Source organism: Schistocerca piceifrons, chromosome 2 (assembly GCF_021461385.2).
Source record: "Schistocerca piceifrons isolate TAMUIC-IGC-003096 chromosome 2, iqSchPice1.1, whole genome shotgun sequence".
Classification (NCBI taxonomy): Eukaryota; Metazoa; Arthropoda; class Insecta; order Orthoptera; family Acrididae; genus Schistocerca; species Schistocerca piceifrons.
This window is the reverse complement of record NC_060139.1, coordinates 1,039,913,212-1,039,934,671: the sequence shown is the minus strand read 5'-3', so window position 1 is coordinate 1,039,934,671 and position 21,460 is coordinate 1,039,913,212.

Sequence of the window (21,460 nt, the reverse complement as noted above, 5' to 3'; positions counted from 1 at the left end):
GGGTAGATAAATGAAAATAATAATAATAACAATAATCTGGTTTCGAACATGGGGCGTGAAAGTGAGAGCAGGGACGCCAGTCAGTGTGCCACCATTTCCGCAACGACGATCGCTCTTGAAAAGGCATTTAAATTACGTCCATAACTTTGAGTGTCGCTTTTTCAGAAACGGTCGAGCATCCACGGATAAGCCGAGACACATGTTAGCTTATTTTGACCCCTCTACCATCCAGTGACATTGCAGCGAAATCGGGTTATGGCATGTGCCGTGTTCTCCTCGATAGTTTTGCAACATTTTTCCTCTACCTCTCATCTCTGAAAGATTTCAAAAGAATCGAATAGACATTTTCCCAATTTAATTTAGTTTTTGCCACAATTAACGACGCAAAGAACACTCAGCACTGTGCTACAGCTAAGTTATGCATCTTTAAACGTTCTGCAACTATAAAACAAGAAACAAGGAAAACTGCCAACCACGTTGACACACGACAGTGCTTTCGACTGTTCAGAGCACACAGAAATTAGTTCTCTACAGCTGGCTAACAGCCAGTTGGCTCCCTTGTTCCAGCCGTAGCTGTCTCCTATCTTGTTTCATTGCTGTCAACTGAGAGGGAACGCTTAGTATTTAAGTTAAAACTGTGTGAAGCGTAGAGGAGGTAGATGACGAGGCGGTGAAACGAGAATGGTACAGAAAGAACGCTAGCGAACAGTTAGAGGCCGGAGCGTTTGCATTTATTTATAATTGACCATCACTAACTGCACGCCTGGAATGAAACTTTGCAGTTCTGTATGTACGGTTGCACATTGTTCAAACGACTGGTTTGCCGTGAGCTAACCCCATCCAAGAGCCACTCGAGACGGAACCTAATGGGAGTCAGCCCTGCTTGAACATTGAGTGTGCAATGTGAGGTCCACTGTTACATGAAGAGTAGAGAGTGGACAAGTACACTCACGCTCATAAATTAAAAATAATGCTGATGCATAGTAAAACAACGCTCTGGTGGGCAGTTTGCGGGTTTAAATCCCCTCGGGGTGTGACCATGCGGTGCATCTGACCTGTGGTCGTCGCACGGTGACGCTGGCAGCAGTCCACATACGCAGAGGTGTGTTGGTGCATATGAGAGTACGGTGCTAATGGTGACTGTGTGTTGAAAATGGCTCAAAGAACACACATTGATGACATTATGAGGGATAGAATACTAGGGCGATTGGAGGCTGGTCAAACACAGCATGTCGTAGAAAGGGCCCTCCGTGTGCCACAAAGTGTGATCTCAAGATTATGGCAACGATTCCAGCAGATAGGAAACGTGTCCATGCGCTACAGTACGGGACGTCTGCAGTGTACAACACCACAAGAAGACCGATATCTCACCATCATTGCCCGCAGAGGGCCACGGAGTACTGCAGGTAGCCTTGCTCGCGACCCTACCACAGCCACTGGAACAGTTGTCTCCAGACACAGAGTCTACAGATGACTGAACAGACATGGTTTATTCGCCCAGAGATCTGCAAAGTGCATTCCACTGACCCCTGGTCACAGGAGAGCCCTTAAAGCCGGGTGTCAAGAACACAGTACATGGTCATTGGAACAGTAGTCCCAGGTTATGTTCACGGACGAGTCGAGGTATAGTCTGAACAATGATCGTTGCCGGGTTTTCATCTGGCGTGAACCAGGAACCAGATACCAACCCCTTAATGTCCGTGAAAGGGACCTGTATGGAGGTCGCGGTTTGATGGTCATTTTGCACCAGTATGTCCGCCTTTTCAGGGGTGCAGTGGGTCCCACATTCTTCCTGATGTATTATAATGCACGGCCCCACCGAGCTGCCATCGTGGAAGAGTACCTTGAAACAGAAAATATCAGGCGAATAGAGTGGCCTGCGTGTTCTCCAGACCGAAACCCAATTGAGAACGTCTGGGATGCTCTCGGTCTATCGCTGAACGTCTTCAAACCTCTAGGACATTTCAGGATCTCCGACAAGCACTGGCGCAAGAAGGGCTGCACCCCAGCAGCTGCTAGACCACCTGATCCAGAGTATGTCAACCCGTTGTACAGCATGTGTACGTGTGCATGGTGATCATATCCCATAGTGATGTCGGGGTACATGCGCAGCAAACAGTGGCGTTTTGTAGCACATGTGTTTCGGGACGGTTTTCTCAACTTATCACAAATACCGTGAACTTACAGATCTGTGTCGTGTGTGTTCCCCACGTGCCTATGCTATTAGCGCCAGTTTTGTGTGGTGCCACGTTGTGTGGCACCACATTCTGCAATTATCATTAATTTATGAGCATGAGTGTAGAAAGAGAGCATTAAAGGCTTCTCGATAGAGAGTTACTGTGGGCATTGCCAGAATCTTCACCATGTCGCAGAGCTAGAGAAGCGGACATTTGGAGAGCTGTGGAACAGACGTGCTATATGTAGTACCAAACAGCCGTTGGTTGATTGGCTGAGTTGATGGAGGGGACCAAACAGCGAGGACATTGGTCCCTTCGGATTAGAGAAGGATGGAGGAGGAAGTCGGCCGTGCCCTTTCACAGGAACCATCCCGCCATTTTCCCGAAGCAATTTAGGGAAATCATGGAATACCTGTATCAGAATGGCCAGACGCGGATTTGGACCGTCGTTCTCCCGAATGCGAGTCCAGTTTGCTAACCACTGCGCCACCTCGCTCGGTCACACAGCCATAACGTATGTGGTTATAAAGAAGTGGATGAGGAAAGCTGGATTACTTGTTGACGAATTTAAGCATACTTGTATCTAATGCAGTGTTGCTTCCTAAGCTTGGAAGTGCACACGTAAGATCATATGCCTAAGTCTTAATCTTAAGGTGACACTGTTAGTCGACCACTTGGGACGGCGGAACGAACTTTACATTAGAAGCATTTATTTCATTTTAATCATAGCACCACGCGCGGTCTTGTTATGTTGCTTGCTGGTATTTCCGGATCATATGTGGACCGCTAGTGTTACTATATGATAATGTTTTGGTTTTGCAGATTATCTTAGTACGAACCATTCCATACACCGGAGGCAAACCGAGATGTGCAAGCATTCTGAGTGGCAGTATGTGAGGCGGCGTACCTGGAGCCAGCAAAAATTCTCGCACAGTATAAAAACCATGGCCACCAGACATGATGCACAGCAGACCACATCTCATTTACCATGGTGGCAATAGCGTAGATAAACCTCACGCGTGCCTACAAGAGAGTCCCAGTGCCAGTTCTGTGATCCTGCATTCGGCCTGACGTGGTGTCTTTTGACTCTCTTAAAGCCAGAACCGGAACGGGTTCTTCAGCAAGACCACGAAAATTAAATGGAAGCGGTTGAGACAAGTAGCTACCGAATGAAGTGTTGTTCGAAGAAAGAGTGCATTTCTGGATTTCAAGAGACAAAAAAGTACTCATTCAAGGTAAGTGGATGGCCTTAGGTAACCTGCTGGACGGGCGTAGCAGAAGACTGTAATGTAGGACTTTTCTCTGCGGCAACGGATGTGAAATGGCCGACGATCTTTTTTATTGTCATTTTTTCTGCACGCAATCAGCTTTGACTACGGCATCAACTTCCTGGTATCATTGCTTTGTAAATCTATAACTGTCTAGATACATGTAAATGTGGTTTGTAACTTTTTTTCCATATACATTCTGCCGTTCTCTTCGTCACTAGAAAAACTGAGTACCCTGGATCTACACTCCTGGAAATGGAAAAAAGAACACATTGACACCGGTGTGTCAGACCCACCATACTTGCTCCGGACACTGCGAGAGGGCTGTACAAGCAATGATTACACGCACGGCACAGCGGACACACCAGGAACCGCGGTGTTGGCCGTCGAATGGCGCTAGCTGCGCAGCATTTGTGCACCGCCGCCGTCAGTGTCAGCCAGTTTGCCGTGGCATACGGAGCTCCATCGCAGTCTTTAACACTGGTAGCATGCCGCGACTGCGTGGACGTGAACCGTATGTGCAGTTGACGAACTTTGAGCGAGGGCGTATAGTGGGCATGCGGGAGGCCGGGTGGACGTACCGCCGAATTGCTCAACACGTGGGGCGTGAGGTCTCCACAGTACATCGATGTTGTCGCCAGTGGTCGGCGGAAGGTGCACGTGCCCGTCGACCTGGGACCGGACCGCAGCGACGCACGGATGCACGCCAAGACCGTAGGATCCTACGCAGTGCCGTAGGGGACCGCACCGCCACTTCCCAGCAAATTAGGGACACTGTTGCTCCTGGGGTATCGGCGAGGACCATTCGCAACCGTCTCCATGAAGCTGGGCTACGGTCCCGCACACCGTTAGGCCGTCTTCCGCTCACGCCCCAACATCGTGCAGCCCGTTGGTTGGTTGTTTCGGGGAAGGAGACCAGACAGCGAGGTCATCGGTCTCATCGGATTAAGGAAGGACGAGGAAGGAAGTCGGCCGTGCCCTTTGAAAGGAACCATCCCGGCATTTGCCTGGAGCGATTTAGGGAAATCACGGAAAACCTAAATCAGGATGGCCGGACGCGGGATTGAACCGTCGTCCTCCCGAATGCGAGTCCAGTGTCTAACCACTGCGCCACCTCGCTCGGTCGTGCAGCCCGCCTCCAGTGGTGTCGCGACAGGCGTGAATGGAGGGACGAACGGAGACGTGTCGTCTTCAGCGATGAGAGTCGCTTCTGCCTTGGTGCCAATGATGGTCGTATGCGTGTTTGGCGCCGTGCAGGTGAGCGCCACAATCAGGACTGCATACGACCGAGGCACACAGGGCCAACACCCGGCATCATGGTGTGGGGAGCGATCTCCTACACTGGCCGTACACCACTGGTGATCGTCGAGGGGACACTGAATAGTGCACGGAACATCCAAACCGTCATCGAACCCATCGTTCTACCATTCCTAGACCGGCAAGGGAACTTGCTGTTCCAACAGGACAATGCACGTCCGCATGTATCCCGTGCCACCGAACGTGCTCTAGAAGTTGTACGTCAACTACCCTGGCCAGCAAGATCTCCGGATCTGTCCCCCATTGAGAATGTTTGGGACTGGATGAAGCGTCGTCTCACGTGGTCTGCACGTCCAGCACGAACGCTGGTCCAACTGAGGCGCCAGGTGGAAATGGCATGGCAAGCCGTTCCACAGGACTACATCCAGCATCTCTACGATCGTCTCCATGGGAGAATAGCAGCCTCCATTGCTGCGAAAGGTGGATATACACTGTACTAGTGCCGACATTGTGCGTGCTCTGTTGCCTGTGTCTATGTGCCTGTGGTTCTGTCAGTGTGATCATGTGATGTATCTGACCCCAGAAATGTGTCAATAAAGTTTCCCCTTCCTGGGACAATGAATTCACGGTGTTCTTATTTCAATTTCCAGGAGTGTAGTACCTGACTTCAAGGAACTTGAATGCTCGTCGGATGTAATGGATCAAGACATCTGTTAGAGGGCATAGTCTTGCACCATCACTGTGTTCGCAGCGTGAGAGCACCACTCATCTCACCACGAGAATACACCGGCCAACACTGCTCCTCGAAGCCAATGTAAATAGGGCCACCCAGCGAACAGTCTGTCACCCTCAAGAGTCCACTTCCTTCAGTATGCTTGATGGCCCCTCTTTCCTCGCCCTCTATCCTGCGCTCTAGAAATCCCATCGATCCCTCCAAATCCACTTCAATCAGTGTACCTCCTGGTGTAACAAATAGTCCCACAAGTCAAACCCCTCCAAAACGAAGAAAATAATTATACGACGGAGCACTTGCAGCTTCCGCCTTCTACCTTCCTATTTAGGACCATCATATCCATCTAGTTAACACACTAAAATATCTTTGACTGACGCTGGACAGGCAACTGACGTGGAAACCTCACCTACTAATCATCCAACAGAAAACGTGAAATAGACTAAACCTACGTGGAAACTCACCTACTAATCATCCAACAGAAAGCGTGAAATACACTAAACCTAGTAATACTACTAACAGGCCGAACTTGGGGATTACACGCCTCTACTATTCTCCACATCTACAAAATCCCGATGTGATTCATCGTCTGCTGTGCAAATGCTGCATGGATATCCACCACACCAAAGTTCTATAAGTCCCTTCAGATCCTCGAACGTCAGGCAATCCGCCTAGCTTCCCGCATCCGTTTACCTTCTCTCACTTGGGTCCTCTACCATCTCATCAAATTCCCTCCCCTCCTCACCCACATCGAACACTCCACGTCTCCAATACCAACGGTATTCCAATAGCTCCATTGTCTCGCCTCTGATGACCAACTCTAGTACGCTGCCAAGTCTTCACAAAAACATACCTCCAGCCCTTCAACTACACACACTCCATATCCCATCCCAACGCAACTTCAACAGACTCCCTCTCCCAGACAATGTAATCCACCCTTATATTTATCCCTTTTACCAACCTTAACCCTTCCTCACCTATCAAACTTCACATTAGGGCTCCTTTTCCCTCCCCAGCCACCCCTATGACTTTCTTCTTCCACCACTGTCCTCCCCACACATCATTACTCCCCCTCACCCTCTGTCCTTCCCGCCGCCTGTATTCCCACTATCCGCTTCACCTCCTACCTGACATCTCCATAGTTTCCCCACCTAACAGACCCCTATCTCTTTACTCTGTGTCGCCTGGCCACCAAGAGCTGTTGCAGGAAGATTGATTCACAGACCCAATTATATGGCTCCTTCCGTGTATAGCGATTTTACGACTATGACGAATGGGGCCTGAAGATGGTATCAATGTAAAGCCGAAACTGGTAGCACATAGAAGTTCATAAAATAAAATAAATTTCTACAATACATACGGCTGTTGGTAAATTATTGCATCAAGAAGTCTATGGAACATATTCTCTCCACGTGCAATAGTTCTCACCCGGTGCAGGTCCTTGAGACGTAAGTGAAAGTGCAGTGCTCCAATATTTTTTCGTAGAAGAATATCACCACATCGCAACGGTGTTCTTCAAATTGTTTATATTTTTTGTCCCTTTAGCTGTCATTAATATTTTTAATTATAAACGTAAAGAGACACGTATTTGTTCTATCATCTTCGTTATATATGAATACTCTTGACAGTCCACTCCACGCACATATGGGACGTGAGGGATGAAGTAACAATAAAGAACTACTGGATAACGGCCTCGCTTGGGACTTGACCCTCCTCACTCATCGCGAATCGGATTGTGTTTCCCTTCGCTCTTGTCCTGCTGGCATCGTTGTGGCGAAGGTTTCCGCTTTGCACTTCGTAGTTTACAAAGGCTTCTTTTGCCTTGTCTGTGTCCTATCTGCCGCCAGCCAGCCGTGTTGAGCCCGGCTACCGTTTGGCGTCGTGTTCTCTTCCGCCTTGCGGCTACAGGTGTTTCTCTCCCGGGTTCTGACGCGTGCGCTGATATCCGGCTACTCGCGGATGTAGCACTGGGCATCTCTTCCCACTCTCGCTGTTAACACGGACCTAGAATGTGGTGCGCCACGGCCAGTTTCTAAACAAGATTGGTACTTTATTTTGAGTTATCAGTCTTCTAACATTAGATGCGGTCCGCCGGGAATTCCTCTCCTGTGCCGACCTCTTCATCTGAGGGTAACAACTGCGCCCAACTACCTCAATCACTTGCTGAATATATTCCAATCTCTGTTTTCCCCTGCAGTTTTTACGCTCTAAGGCTCCCTCAGGTACCATGAAGGTTATCCTGTAAAGTCGTTACTCATGTCCTGCCATCATTAACCTTTTTTTTTTTCTTCAGTGTTCTCTAACATATTCCTCTCCTCGCCGATACTGTGGACAACCTCTTTATTTCTTATTAGTCCACCTAATTTTCAGTCTTCTTCTGTACAGACCTCAAACGCTTTGATTCTATTCGTTTCATCCGACGTTCACAACACACATCTACACAGTGCTGTGTTCCAAACGCACATTCTCGAAAAAATTTTCTCAAATTAAGGCCGATGTTTGATACTATTATAATTTTTCGGCATGTCCTCCTTGCTTCGTGATTTTTTATATATATATATATATATATATATATATATATATATATATATATACAGGGTGTTACAAAAAGGTACGGCCAAACTTTCAGGAAACATTCCTCACCCACAAAGAAAGAAAATATGTTATGTGGACATGCATCCGAAGTAGCAGAATTCTTTCGTCTATTTCTAGTATCGTAGTTTTAATCTGTAATCTCATTTCCGTTGCACTTCATTATTTTTGACTTCTTCAGTTAACTCTCAGTCCATAGTGTGTGTTCTTTTGGCAGCTCGTTCTATTCAGCAGGTACTGTTTTTCTTCCTCCCTTTCACTGAGGAACTCAAAGGCCGTACCGCGATGGATACATGATGCCCTTCCGACCAAAGAAGTTAAACACGAAATATTATCATTGTATACTTTTACCCTGTATTTTGATCCCACGCCTAGACCTTTCTTTGTTTCCATAACTAGATACTCCCAGCCACGCGTTGCCGTGACAGTCCGGTTAAATGGGATAGGAAAAAAACAGGAATCACCCGTTTCAACTATGTGTGGGAATTGGATATACACCCTAATCTGCTTCTCCCCTGTCTCTGTCCATCTCCTCCGTCCCCTCTATTTGGCAATCTTCTCGTCCTGCCTCCTCTCTCTGTCTATCTCCTCCTTTCCCCTTTCTATGTCCATTTCTTCCCACCCCTGCCTATCTCCTATTACCCCATCTCTCTAGCCTTGTGCCTTGTTTATTGTTGTTGTATATTCAGATTCTGTAGTAGTAATCTGTATAAAGGGTGTAAATTTTAAGTTGGCAAACCAGAATAACTCAATAAATAAGCTTCACGCGAAAAAATGTGTGGAATTCAAAGCTGATTATTTTCGAGGGGGGCATATGCTGGTGCTAAAATTAGCCCGCCACCCCAGCCCCCCCTGACGGTGGGGTGGGAGGCAACTTTAAAATTTCAAATGGGAACCCCTTTTTTATTGCATAATCAGGTTCTACTTAAAAAACTACGTACATTTTGCCTTAAACATTTTTTTTATTCTTGGTAGTTGCCGCTGTAATCCAAGGAAATCCATGTTCTCATTTTTGCGTGGAAAATGGTTACTTATTTACTTCGTAAATTTTGACTCGCTAAAGCTAAAACTCTCCCCCTTTTCCCATAGGATGGGGTTTGAGAGAGAGGAATTAGAGTTTTACAATTGTTGATCCAAATATTAATTTTTTCCGCAGATTCGGATAAGTTTTGTTTGTTTCGTGGTAATGAGGCCAACAGTTACTTTTGTAATTCTGTCAGAGACAGCAAAGGACCTGGAAGAGCAGTTGAATGGGATGGACAGTGTCTTGAAAGGAGGATATAACAAGAACATCAACAAAAGCAAAACGAGGGTAATGAAATGTAGCCGAATTAAATCAAGTGATGCTGAGGGAATTAGATTAGGAAATGAGACAGTTAGTAGTAAAGGAGTTTTGCTATTTAGGGAGCAAAATAACTGATGATGGTTGAAGTAGAGAGGATATAGAATGTAGACTGGCAATGGCAAGGAAAGCTTTTCTGCGGAAGAGATAGAGAGTATAGATTTAAGTGCCAGGAAGTCGTTTCTGAAATTATTTGTATGGAGTATGGAAGTGAAACATGGTCGATAAATAGTTTGGACAAGAAGAAAATAGAAGCTTTCGAAATGTGGTGCTACAGAAGAATGCTGAAGATTTGATGGGTAGATCACATAACTAATGAGGAGGTATTGAATACAATTAGGGAGAAGAGGAGTTTGAGGCACAACTTGACTAGAAGAAGGGATCGATTGGTAGGACGTGTTCTGAGGCATAAAGGGATCACCAATTTAGCACTGGAGGGCAGCGTGGGGGGGGGGGGGGGTAAAAATCGTAGAGGGAGACCAAGAGATGAATACACTAAGCCGATTCAGAAGGATGTAGGCTGCAGTAGGTACTGGGAGATGAAGAAGCTTGCACAGGACAGAGTAGCATGGAGAGCTGCATCAAACCATTCTCTGGACTGAAGACAACTACAACAACAACAACAACAACAATCCAATGTTTGTCTTCTACTAGAATTAGTGCCCTTTACAGCTCCTTCAAATACCATGAAAGTTACCTTCTGATGTCTTAACACATGTCCTGTATTCGTTTCCCTTCTTTTTCGTGATATTTTCGACATGTTGCTCTCCTCGCCGACTCTGTGGACAACCTCTTCATATCTTTCCTTGTTCTTTGATATTAATTCTCTTTATACGTTATAACTGTGGAAAGCCTACACTGAAAAGTTATTTTTTCATCTTGGTTTGACGATATTAGTCGTACGGCACGTTATCCGGAGCAAGACGGGTAGCCCCAGAGCGTGGTCCAGGCCGACCGCGTGGCTGGGAATTCCACGTTGACGCTGTGTCGCGGAAGGTGCTTTGTGTCGATGAAGGAGATTTGTACGCCGGGAGTGCCAAAGATGGCGGACTTCGTGAAACCATAATGGCAGTTATTTCGCAGTTCATGTAGAAATTAATAATAGCCAGAGGAACAATGAAACCTCAAAAAGAAACATGTACATTACCATTATCTGCACGACGATTCTGATAGTGTAATCAGATTTTCAATGTCTTTATTAATTTGAAGTTTAGTATCTGACTGTTAGTATCTGACTGTAAATTATACAAGTAACACCCAGCAACGAATTTTCAAAATATAAACGGTTCATCCGATTTTGTCAATCGATATGTCTTTCGAAAGCTATTAGTGTAAATCAAAATTGGTGTGAATTACAGGCATGTAACTTGAATAGTAAATGTGTTATTGGAGGTCAGCAGCATGCTTATAAATATATTTACTTGTTTATGTCTTTGTTTATATCCGATATATACTATTCGTGAAGTAATTGGTCAAATATTTACTGTGTTTTAGAAAGCACAGAGACATTAAGCTACTGGCCCTCTTTTGTTTCTATTCCTCTGATAAATGTTTATTTGATTTGTTTATGTATTTAACAATGTGTGTGAGAGCGTGTTTATGGTCCAGCCGTGGGAATATTTATTTAATTGCAAGTTATTTAAATGTAAATGCAGTATTTCGTATGCGTTTCAATATGTTTGTGCGTGTGCTTGCTTTGAGACATGGCGGAAGCGCTGTAGCGAATCGCAGCGCTCGTTACTACGGTAGGCGACAACCGAAGTCAATGGAGGAACTGTATGGAAGTAGGGAAGGAGCACCTTTTCCAAAAAGGACACGGGGAGCACTGAACAGGGTGGGGCGACGGACGGTCGCACAGGACACGAGAGAGTGCTGGACTGGAAGGCGCGAGGGACAGTCGCTGGAAATACTTGGAGAGTGGAGCAGTTTGCGCGTGGTCGCGGGAGATAGAAATATTTCGTGGTACCGACTTGTGCACTTGTGAGATTTCCGTGGCTTCTGCAGTTAAGACGTAGTACGCGTTTAGAAGTGAATATCTCGCGAGCTATGTTGTTGTTCATAACTAATTATGTGAAGTAGGAATCTATTGTTTCCCTGTTACTCAACTTATATTTTAGTTCATTGCTGGATCATCGACAGCAACAAGTGTCTTACAGTAATAAATCGCATTCTTAAAGGTACTTCTGCTATCGTACTCATCATTTAAAGTCGTTAAAATAGTACCTGCAGATTTTATTTACTTGCGATCTTTCATTTATGAATTTCTATGTCACATTCAAAATTCGCAATTGCCGAGTGATAGGAACCGATTCATGTGTATATTCATATTGCATGCAGTCGACTCAGCAGTATTTGGATTGTAATGCGCAACTACGTAACCCAGCCCCTAGACAACGAAACCAGCCAAAGCGTTTAATATTTCAACTCTGATGGTACGTAGTTGAGGGCCTCTTTTTTTTTTTTAATCTCGTACCTCGAACATTATTTTATGCACTTACATCACATATCAAATAGACATTAGGGGCCACACTATTAGATTTTGACAGTCCTTCACATTTTCTTTCTGTTATTTATTAAACTGCAAGTGTATACACATTACGATATGACGATTTTTAGGACTGTGCTGTTCGTTTCGTTTGTCCCTGTCAGTTCCTGTTGCACAGTTCGACCTCGAGCACCATGCTTGCACCTAATCGTCGAGCAACATGTTGACGCTGTAAATATTGTGATTTGTATACAGCCAGCTCAATGACTTCATTTTACGGTTTCTGTACTAGTAAAGACGTGTTTGTGGTAGCTATGAGTGGAATACTTGATGTTTCCTTTGTAGTTTCTTCATGTTTGCTTAACTACATTAAGGTACCGAACAACAGCGGTATGCTTGTCGAGGCTTTATGCTGCCTGCATATTTCGTCATGTACATTTTTATTGTATTTGTTTAACACGAACATGCCATATGACTGGCTTCGCTACTTGTACATCAAACGATGTATTCAAGGTACGGTGCTTCATGTTGTGTGTGTGTTTTTTTTCTTTTTGTAAGTTAGTTTTTAAATTTTATATAATATTTTAATTTTAATTTAAAAATTAGTATAGCGTCCTCTGATTTGGATTATTTTTTGTGTGTCTGCAATGTAACATTCCTAGATCGTTCGTTCGTCTTTGCATGCACGACGTATTTTTGTTGGTAACTACTACCACATGCCGCCTGGAGGTCTATGGTATTTGCATGAGAATCTGTCTTCATTCTGCTAATGTACGTGCATGAGTTTGTTGAGTCACGTCAATATGTACGTTACTTTATGTAATACTTATTTTATGCTTGACCTGTATTCAATGATATGATACGCATTTGGTCAAGATTCAGTGAAATGTACTGCAGAAAGTATGTTGTATTGCGTGGTGTAGTCCTTGTTTATGTATTACACCCCTTTACATGTGATCTCAGCGTCCTTCAATATGTTGATCTATGCTTTACAGATCTGATGGTGGCGACGTAGTTTGCTGAAACTAACCATCACAATAAATGCTGTACAATGGCGATCTTGGCTGTTTGAAGTTCTACTTCTGTTTCTGTATTAATCTAGATCGCCCCCTAACTTGATACGTCAAGCATATACTTACCTTATCCGCCCACCTAATTTTACTTCCGTAGCTCCACATGTCAAATGCATCGATTCTCTTCTATTCCAGTTTTCCCACAGTCCATGTTTCACTACTATATAACGCTGTGCTCCAACGTAAACTCTCAGAAATTTATTCCTCATATTCGGGCCTATGTTTGACCTCAGTAGACGTCTCTTGGCCAGCAATGCCCTTTTTTGCAAATGCTAGTCTGCTTTTTATGTCCATTTTGCTCCGTCCGTCATTAGTTTTGCTAAGTAGATAACGGAAGTCCTTACCTTCATGTACTTCGTGATCACAATTCTGAAGTTTATCGTTGCTCTCATTTTTGCTACTTCTCATTACTTCCGTCTTTCTTCGTTTTACTCTCGGTCCATATTCTGTACTTAGTAGACTGTTAATTCCATTCAGCAGCTGCTGTAAATCGTCTTCATTTTCACTGAGGATAGGAATGTCATCAGTAAATCTTAGGATTGATATCCTGTCATCTTGAATTCTAATCTCACTCTTGAACCTATCTTTCATTTCCGTCATTGTTTCTTTGACGTATAGACTAAACAGTAGGGGCGAAAGACTAAACCGCTACCTTACACCATTTTTAATCCAAGCACCAAGTTGGTTTTCCAGTCTCATTGTGGCCTCTTGTACATATTGTGTATTACCCGTCTTTCCCAATACCTTACCACCGTCTCCCTCAGAATTTCGATCATCTTGCACAATTTGACACTGTCGAATGCTTTTTCTAGGCCGTCAAATCCACCTCTCCTCCCCTTTCCGGCCAAACACTGACAGTGGTAATTTGTTCCCACCAGGATTCGATCCAAATACACCCTGGCCGAGCGCCAACGCGGAAGCGTACGCTAGCGACCTCGGACACGGAGGCGGGTCCTCAGCCTTTGGTTGACAATCATTGTTTTGTATTTTAAGCAGTACCATGTCCTTAGATGTTAAACTCGGTTTCAGCTAATGTTCCACAGTTACAGGAACACAACTTGTGGTACCTCTTAGGCAAAATACTTACACAGTGCTATCAGACGAAGAGATCGACGTGCCCCAGAATGTGCGTACTTTGTTTTTAAACCTCTTTCAACGTGAACAATGAGTTTTCTTACTCGGAGAATTTTTGATCTCGTTGCGTAAGACGTTTTAAGAGGAAGCTAAATTCCTTCACCCACGACAACGATAAAAGAAATTTTCTTAACAATACTAAATTGCGGTTTGTGATTAGATTACGGGCCGGATTTCGCTGATTCTATGGAAAGAAGTTGCCCGAAAAATAAAATCATTCCGGAGGAATGAAGGAACGACATGAAATCTTTCGTTTTGGGATATTATTTTATTTCACTGTGCATAAAATCAAGTGAAGTGAACACTGAAGTCGGCAGTACGAGCAGATTTCCGGTGTCAGTGTGATGTTGCACTACCTAGGGCCTGAGCTGATTTAGAGCCAGTTTAGCTCAGCAGATGGAAGCCACGGTTAAAAGTTACAAGCCATCTGGCTTGCCTCTTTCTATTTATACGCTAAATTCTTCTGCCCCTTGCCGCGACTGGCGATAGGTAGGACACCTTACGTGACGTCCCTTCCTTCGTTCTTCACTCGCCGAGAGGTGACGCGACTCGTGACGATGTATGACGTGGGACTGCACCTGGAACTCTTCGTCAGAACACAACGCCTTGCGTGGTTTAGAAATATTCTGTTATCTGTCCGCAACAGTCTTCTCAGCTTGTGCGAACTTGGAAAGTGCAATCGTTTATTTTTATTTTTATGCCCGCTTAGTTCCGTGGTGAAATAAAATTTTGATTCTTGATTTCATCATTACGGTCGTTTTTCACATCATACATAGCGAAGATGAAATTTTGGTGTCCACTATTCCGTTGCTATGGCGCTGGTACGTCAAGTTATTAAGAATGGTCCGACGTAACTCCAGAGATAACTTATGTTGGAGTAAATTTTTTTTTAATAAGCCGCAGTACTGCTTTGAATTAATCACTTTTCACTGTCCATTATTCATATACTCACTTAGACACTTAAAATGTTCAAAGAGTCAATCAACTTGCAGTAATACACATTGTATTGTCCATTTAATGAGTTAGGCAACACGTAAGATTTATCTTTTGACTCAGATTTTATTGTTCTTTCTGTAATTAATTGTTTGTCCCTACAATACACGGACAGCGATATATCATTCAAGATTAACTTCTGTTCAGTTCAGTAATCGTGGCGCTGACAACTTTTGACGAATCGGCGTACTTGTCTTTCTTCCTGTCTTCGTTTTATTGTGTCTCACTCATGACTACCAATTGTTTTTCTGTCGTTGGTCCATTGCTCTCAAGGTTTATAACTGTTCCTCAGTACGAAGGCTAAGTCCGATAATCCAATATCACTCAATTGAAGTCTAACACTCGTCTTACTATACCGTCACGATGAGAACGGTAAAGATTAACTTTCATCAGTCGAATGACTGAGCAATACTTCAGTCTCTACCTCACGAATAATCAAACTTTCAAAACTGAAACAATCTAATAGCGTTTGCGTCCAGAAAACTACTGCAAAAGTACTCTAGAGTGACCCAAGAGCAACTAACTAACTGAACATTTCCATATCCGAGTTGCATTGTAGTCGCATTGAATGTCCTTTTCGATGAGGCTACAACTCTCTTCCATGTTAAATGTTATCTTTCACTGAATTACTTTCTTGGACTTAACCTTCGTTCATATGATTTTGAATTTATTCTACAGATGTTTGATAAAGAATCTATGATAATCCTTTCCTTTTATCTCCCCTTTTGTGGCGCTACAGTCTGGAACCGCACGACCGCTACGGTCGCAGGTTCGAATCCTGCCTCGGGCTTGGATGTGTGTGATGTCCTTAGGTTAGTTAGATTTAAGTAGTTCTAAGTTCTAGGGGACTTATGACCACAGCAGTTGAGTCCCATAGTGCTCAGAGCCATTTGAACCATCTCCCCTTTTTGTGTACTATCCTCAGTATTTGAATGATATAGGTGTTCATCAAAATATTACCTGTGTAGATTTTATCGTCAATAGTTGCCGTCACTGTCAGGATGACTTACTTTAAGTTTCCACAAAGTTTGTTAATTGGGGTTTTCTGTCCTTGGGGCGTTACACTGTTTCATCATGCTAAAAGTCTCATGACGCTACTTACTGCTGGGGTATCTCATAAAACTGTTGTGGTTGCCGGTCGAGGCTCGTAGTTCCATTCCAAGTATGCATGAGAACCGGACAGTCATCACAGTATTCAGAAAGCGACAGGGGGAGACAACACGGCATTCAGAAGCTTTGTTTCGGCTTGCCCTTGTCAAGGAGCCACCTGACAAGGTTCACGGAACTCCCCTGTCAGTCAGACTGACACGTCGTTCTAGGTACTCGGCACGGTTCGGCTCTATAGAAGGCTGACGGCAGTATTCTTAAGCGCTAGCTGCCATCTAATAATTTATGGCGAGAAATCACAAGCCTTGGAATGTCTCGACATACGTGGTGGGAAGAGAAACAGTGGCGGAGGTCCCGTCACGTTGGTTAGGCTTCTGGAAATTCAGAAGCGTAGAAACAATGGCCTGATTCGCCCATCACCTACTGGCGACAGACGGGAATTTCTAGAACAAACTGGCGAGGAAAATGTGCTCTGATTGGTCTCCGTCTGGAGACATTCTGTGGTAGGAATTTACTAAACATAGCAGTTTTCGCGCTGTTGGTGGAAAGAGTAATATATTTCCCGATTGGTGTTCGTGACCGGAACGGCATAACCAGCAGAGTCGGGGAGAAGGAACACGTGGAAAAGGGATACTATTGGTTTGGCACGTAGAGGACTCTTGTGTTCAGACGGCGGACTTCACAGGGTCAGAGTCCTGACTAGCAAGGTTCTTGCTCTTCACATGCGACCACGCACGGCCGACTTAACCGTCACAGCAGACTGGTGAGAATGTGCATCAACACCGGCGACAGGTGGGCATTGATATTTGCAAAGAGGACGTACCGTTCCATTAACTCCGGTTTCAGTGTCAGTATCGTTTTTATTTATTATTCAATCAACCACTGGAGTAACTAAAACATTTGGCGCGTTGCGGAACGTCATAACCAGCAGATTGGACACTAAATTTCAACCCTTTCTTTAGAAATGTGAACTTGGACTACATAAAACGTGTGGTGTCACCGCCAAATACCACACTTACTAGGTGGTAGCCTTTAAATCGGCCGCGGTCCATTAGTATAAGTCGGACCCGCGTGTCGCCACTGTCAGTGATTGCAGACCGAGCGCCGCCACACGGCAGGTCTAGAGAGACTTACTAGCACTCGCCCCAGTTGTACAGCCGACGTTCATAGCAATGGTTCACTGACAATTACGCTCTCATTTGCCGAGACGATAGTTAGCATAGCCTTCAGCTACGTCATTTGCTACGACCTAGCAAGGCGCCATAGCATTTGATATTATTTTATATTGTGGTTATAACATGTACCGTCAAGAGAGATGTTCTACAATTGTGGATTAAAGTTAAGTATTACATCAACTACGTACTTTATTTGCTACTATTAATTCCTTTAACTGTTCCAGACCTCACGCCAATCTGCGTGAGCTTAACGCGTGCCTTTCGGCTTCCTCTCATTGTGACTTGGTTGTCTTGCCAAGTCACAACAAAACGTAAAATATGACTTTATTCCAGCGGAAGCTGTTGGTCTCCGGCAATATTTTCTTCCTCATACCACATGCAATATGTGACGTCAAGCACGTCATCTGGAAAAAATTGCCGTGACATTTAGCGAAAGACATTAACGTCCTCTGTCTTTTGAATCGGAATTTACCGCTAGTTTTAGCAGTTTACATGCGCAGTTTCGAATAACAAGTAAACGAAATAATGCAACGCAATTCCTGTTATCAAGTAACGTCTTCATCATTGAATTTATTTTTCATGTAATCAATGAATCACTGGAAAAAAACTGGTGTCTAAATAAAATAACTACTGGAAATTTAGACGGCTGAAAGTGTTTCGATTTCACACCGAGCACTGAGGTCCCACAACCGTCTGTATAATGATGGACTTAGAGAGAATAATTGGAAATTTCCGAAATTAAGAAGTATTCCCGAGACACTGAAAGAACTAAATAATTACTTTTATTTGGGCAACTGCCTGGAAATCACGAAAAATCATTAAATGCTTTCCTCAAGCACATGTACAGATGCAGCAGAATGAAGACAATAACAGGAATAATGGCAGTAATAATACAATTATCTGCTAACTTCATACTCTGTGGTGGTATTTCTCAAACTAAGAAATTTGCTGAAATAGTGAAAAATTTCAAAATAGCCTCGAATCCGGCCTATGACAACTAGAAGCACCTTTACTTTCCACTGTTACGAGACTAGCATAATTTCAGTGTCAAAATCTCGGTGATAATTTACCAGTTAATAGAGAGCCGAATTTTCTTCACCGTGTCTAATTTGCAAGCTAAGTACATCTTCCGTTACAACACAATATCGAGACTGCCAGCTGTTGGATACAGTGGTCTGGTGGAATAATTCTAGTTTGATAACTGCAAGTTGTGGTTTCGATTCCCAATTGAAGCGTCCATTTTCAACAGGCACGAACAGATCTGCTTCACCTCTGGCAAAGCCAAGTGAAGAAACTCAGGCTGCAACGTAGTTCGAAAGTCATAAAAAAATCTGCACAGCTGCGTTTCTACAGAGCAGTATGCAGTGGCGCCGTGTTCGACAGGTGGTGTCCAACGGGTCGGACAGGCGCTGCTAAGGTCTTCCCCACAGTGCTGCTGGAAGGAGCAGGGAAGGGGCGTTACCTGTGCACGTGCAGCCCGGTGGCACGTGAGCTGCTGCGCTGCAAACCCTCAGAAGTGACTGCGAAGCTGACTGTTTCGGTGCGAGAATATCTGCAACACTTACGGCGCTACACAGCTTAATTGCCCCAAAGTAAAAAATCACTTCGAAATGACGGGATGGTTCACTGGAGCAAACGAATGAAATAGAGCATTTAAAATTTTCTTCAGACTATCATCAAATTAAAGTAATTGTGAAGGGTAAAAAAACTTTGTGTTCTGCCTTACGGCAGGTCTTGTCATGGTGGAAGCCTCGTCGGAGAGATCCACCGCATGAGTGTCTAGGGAAGTGGTTCCAGTGATGGTTTCTCATTGCCTTCCCCTGGTGATGATAAAATGATAATGAGGACAAAACAACACCCAATCCCTAAGCGGAGAAAACCTCCGTCCCGGGCGGTAATCGAACCCGGGCCCCTTGGCGTGACACACCGCAGCGCTGAGCACTCAGCTATCTTTTTTCCTTAATGCTAGCCACTTTTATCTTTTTTATTTATTTTTAAAATTTTTACCATTTTTTATATTTTTTTATTTTTTATTTTAATTTTTCTTTTCTTTTTTTATTATTTCTGTTGTTATATATATAAATAAAGAAAGAAAGAAAATTACCTCTTCCACTTCAGGCGTTGGCCCCTATAAGCCATACTTCCCCCAAAAACCCATCTAATCTAAAAACAAAAACAAAGCTAGTGCCACCGCCACTTTCATCCTAAAGCTAACTAGGACGGTCATTCACCACCACTTCAGGTTCCGCCCACGTACAAAAATTAAATATGCCTCTGAACATTTTATTAATAAAAGGAAATGAGAGTGAAAAGGGTACAATACTTTATTATATATTGTTTGTTTCTCATTTTGTTCTTATTTTGTTCTTATGTACCGAGTGATCAAAAAATCTGTATAAATTTGAAAACTTAATAAACCACGGAATAATGTAGATAGAGAGGTAAAAATTTACACACATGCTTGGAGTGACATGGGGTTTTATTAGAATCGAAAAAAACAAAGTTCACAAAATGTCCGACAGATGGCGCCTGGCAGCTAAACACCAGTGACGGCGCATGACAATCGTGTACAAAAGAAGCTGTAATGAGAGAGAGAGAATCAAATGCGCCAGCAGTCGCAGCATGTTGACGTTGCCTGAAAAGGCGCTTTTAGTGAAGCTGTATTATCAGAATGGGGAAAGTGCTAGTGTCAGCGTTACGATCCTATCGCCATAGGAAGGGGATTCGAACGGGTAAAGGTCCGTTAACGAATGCAGGTGTGGCGAGTATGATTTCGAAGTTCGAAGCGGGTTGTTTAGACGATAGACCCCTTAGTGGTCGACCGAGCACAAGGCGTAATGCTGCTGAGACAGTTGAGGAAGAAATGGAGACTGTAGGGGTTCGTCTATGCACGGGGAAGTCAGCGCTCGTGCAGTCGCACGTCGCACCGGCATTGCATACACTATTGTTTGATTGGCACTTAGGCGTACCCTCCGATGCTATCCGTACAAAATCGATCGGCATCATGAACTGTTGCCTGGCGATTTAGTGAAGCGGAGGGCATTTGCGGTGTGGGCGTTTCAAAAGATGGCGGAAGATGACGATTGGTTGAGTAACATGTTGTGGACCGACGAAGCTCATTTCACACTCCGAGGGTCTGTCAACGCCCACAACTGCAGAATTTGAGCTACCGAAAATCCTAGAACTGTCGTGGAAACTCCATTGCACGACGAGAAAGTCACGGTGTGGGTTGGATTTACCACATCTGCCGTATTTGGGCCTTTTTTATTCTAAGAAATGAGCGATTATGATTTTGTAACTGCTACCGTGACAGGTAAGAGGTACGCCGATGTGTTACAGAATCGCATCATCCCCAGCCTGGCTGATAAACACCTGCTGGAACGTACGATGTTTATGCAGCATGGCGCTCCACCCCATATTGCTAGACGCGTGAAAGATCTCTTGCGCACGTCGTTTGGTGATGATCGTGTGCTCAGCCGCCACTTTCGTCATGCTTGGCCTCTCAGGTCCCCAGACCTCAGTCCGTGCGATTATTGGCTTTGGGTTTCTCTGAAGTCGCAAGTGTATCGTGATCGACCAACATCTCTAGGGATGCTGAAAGACAACATCCGACGGCAATGCCTCACCATAACTCCGGACATGCTTTACAGTGCTGTTCACAACATTATTCCTCGACTACAGCTATTGTTGAGGAATGATGGTGGACGTATTGGGCATTTCCTGTAAAGAACATCATCTTTGCTTTGTCTTACTTTGTTATGCTAATTATTGCTATTCTGATCAGATGAAGCACCATCTGTCGGACATTTTTTGAACTTTTGTATTTTTTCGGTTCTAATAAAACCCCGTGTCATTCCAAGCATTTTTGTCAATTGGTTCCTCTCTATCTACATTATTCCGTGATTTATTCAGTTTTCAAATTTATACTGACTTTTTGATCACCCGGTATTTATTTGTAATTCTTTTTGTTCTATTTTTCTTTTTTCTCGGGGGTGTCCACAGCAGCCAGACGGCGTGATGTCCTGGTCGTCTTCTCGTTCAGCGAGGGTGAAAGACCCTATAATTACCGTTGATGTCTCTCATCAGTCCATCATGTGCAATCTCTCAGCAATCGTGGCGGACGCGAA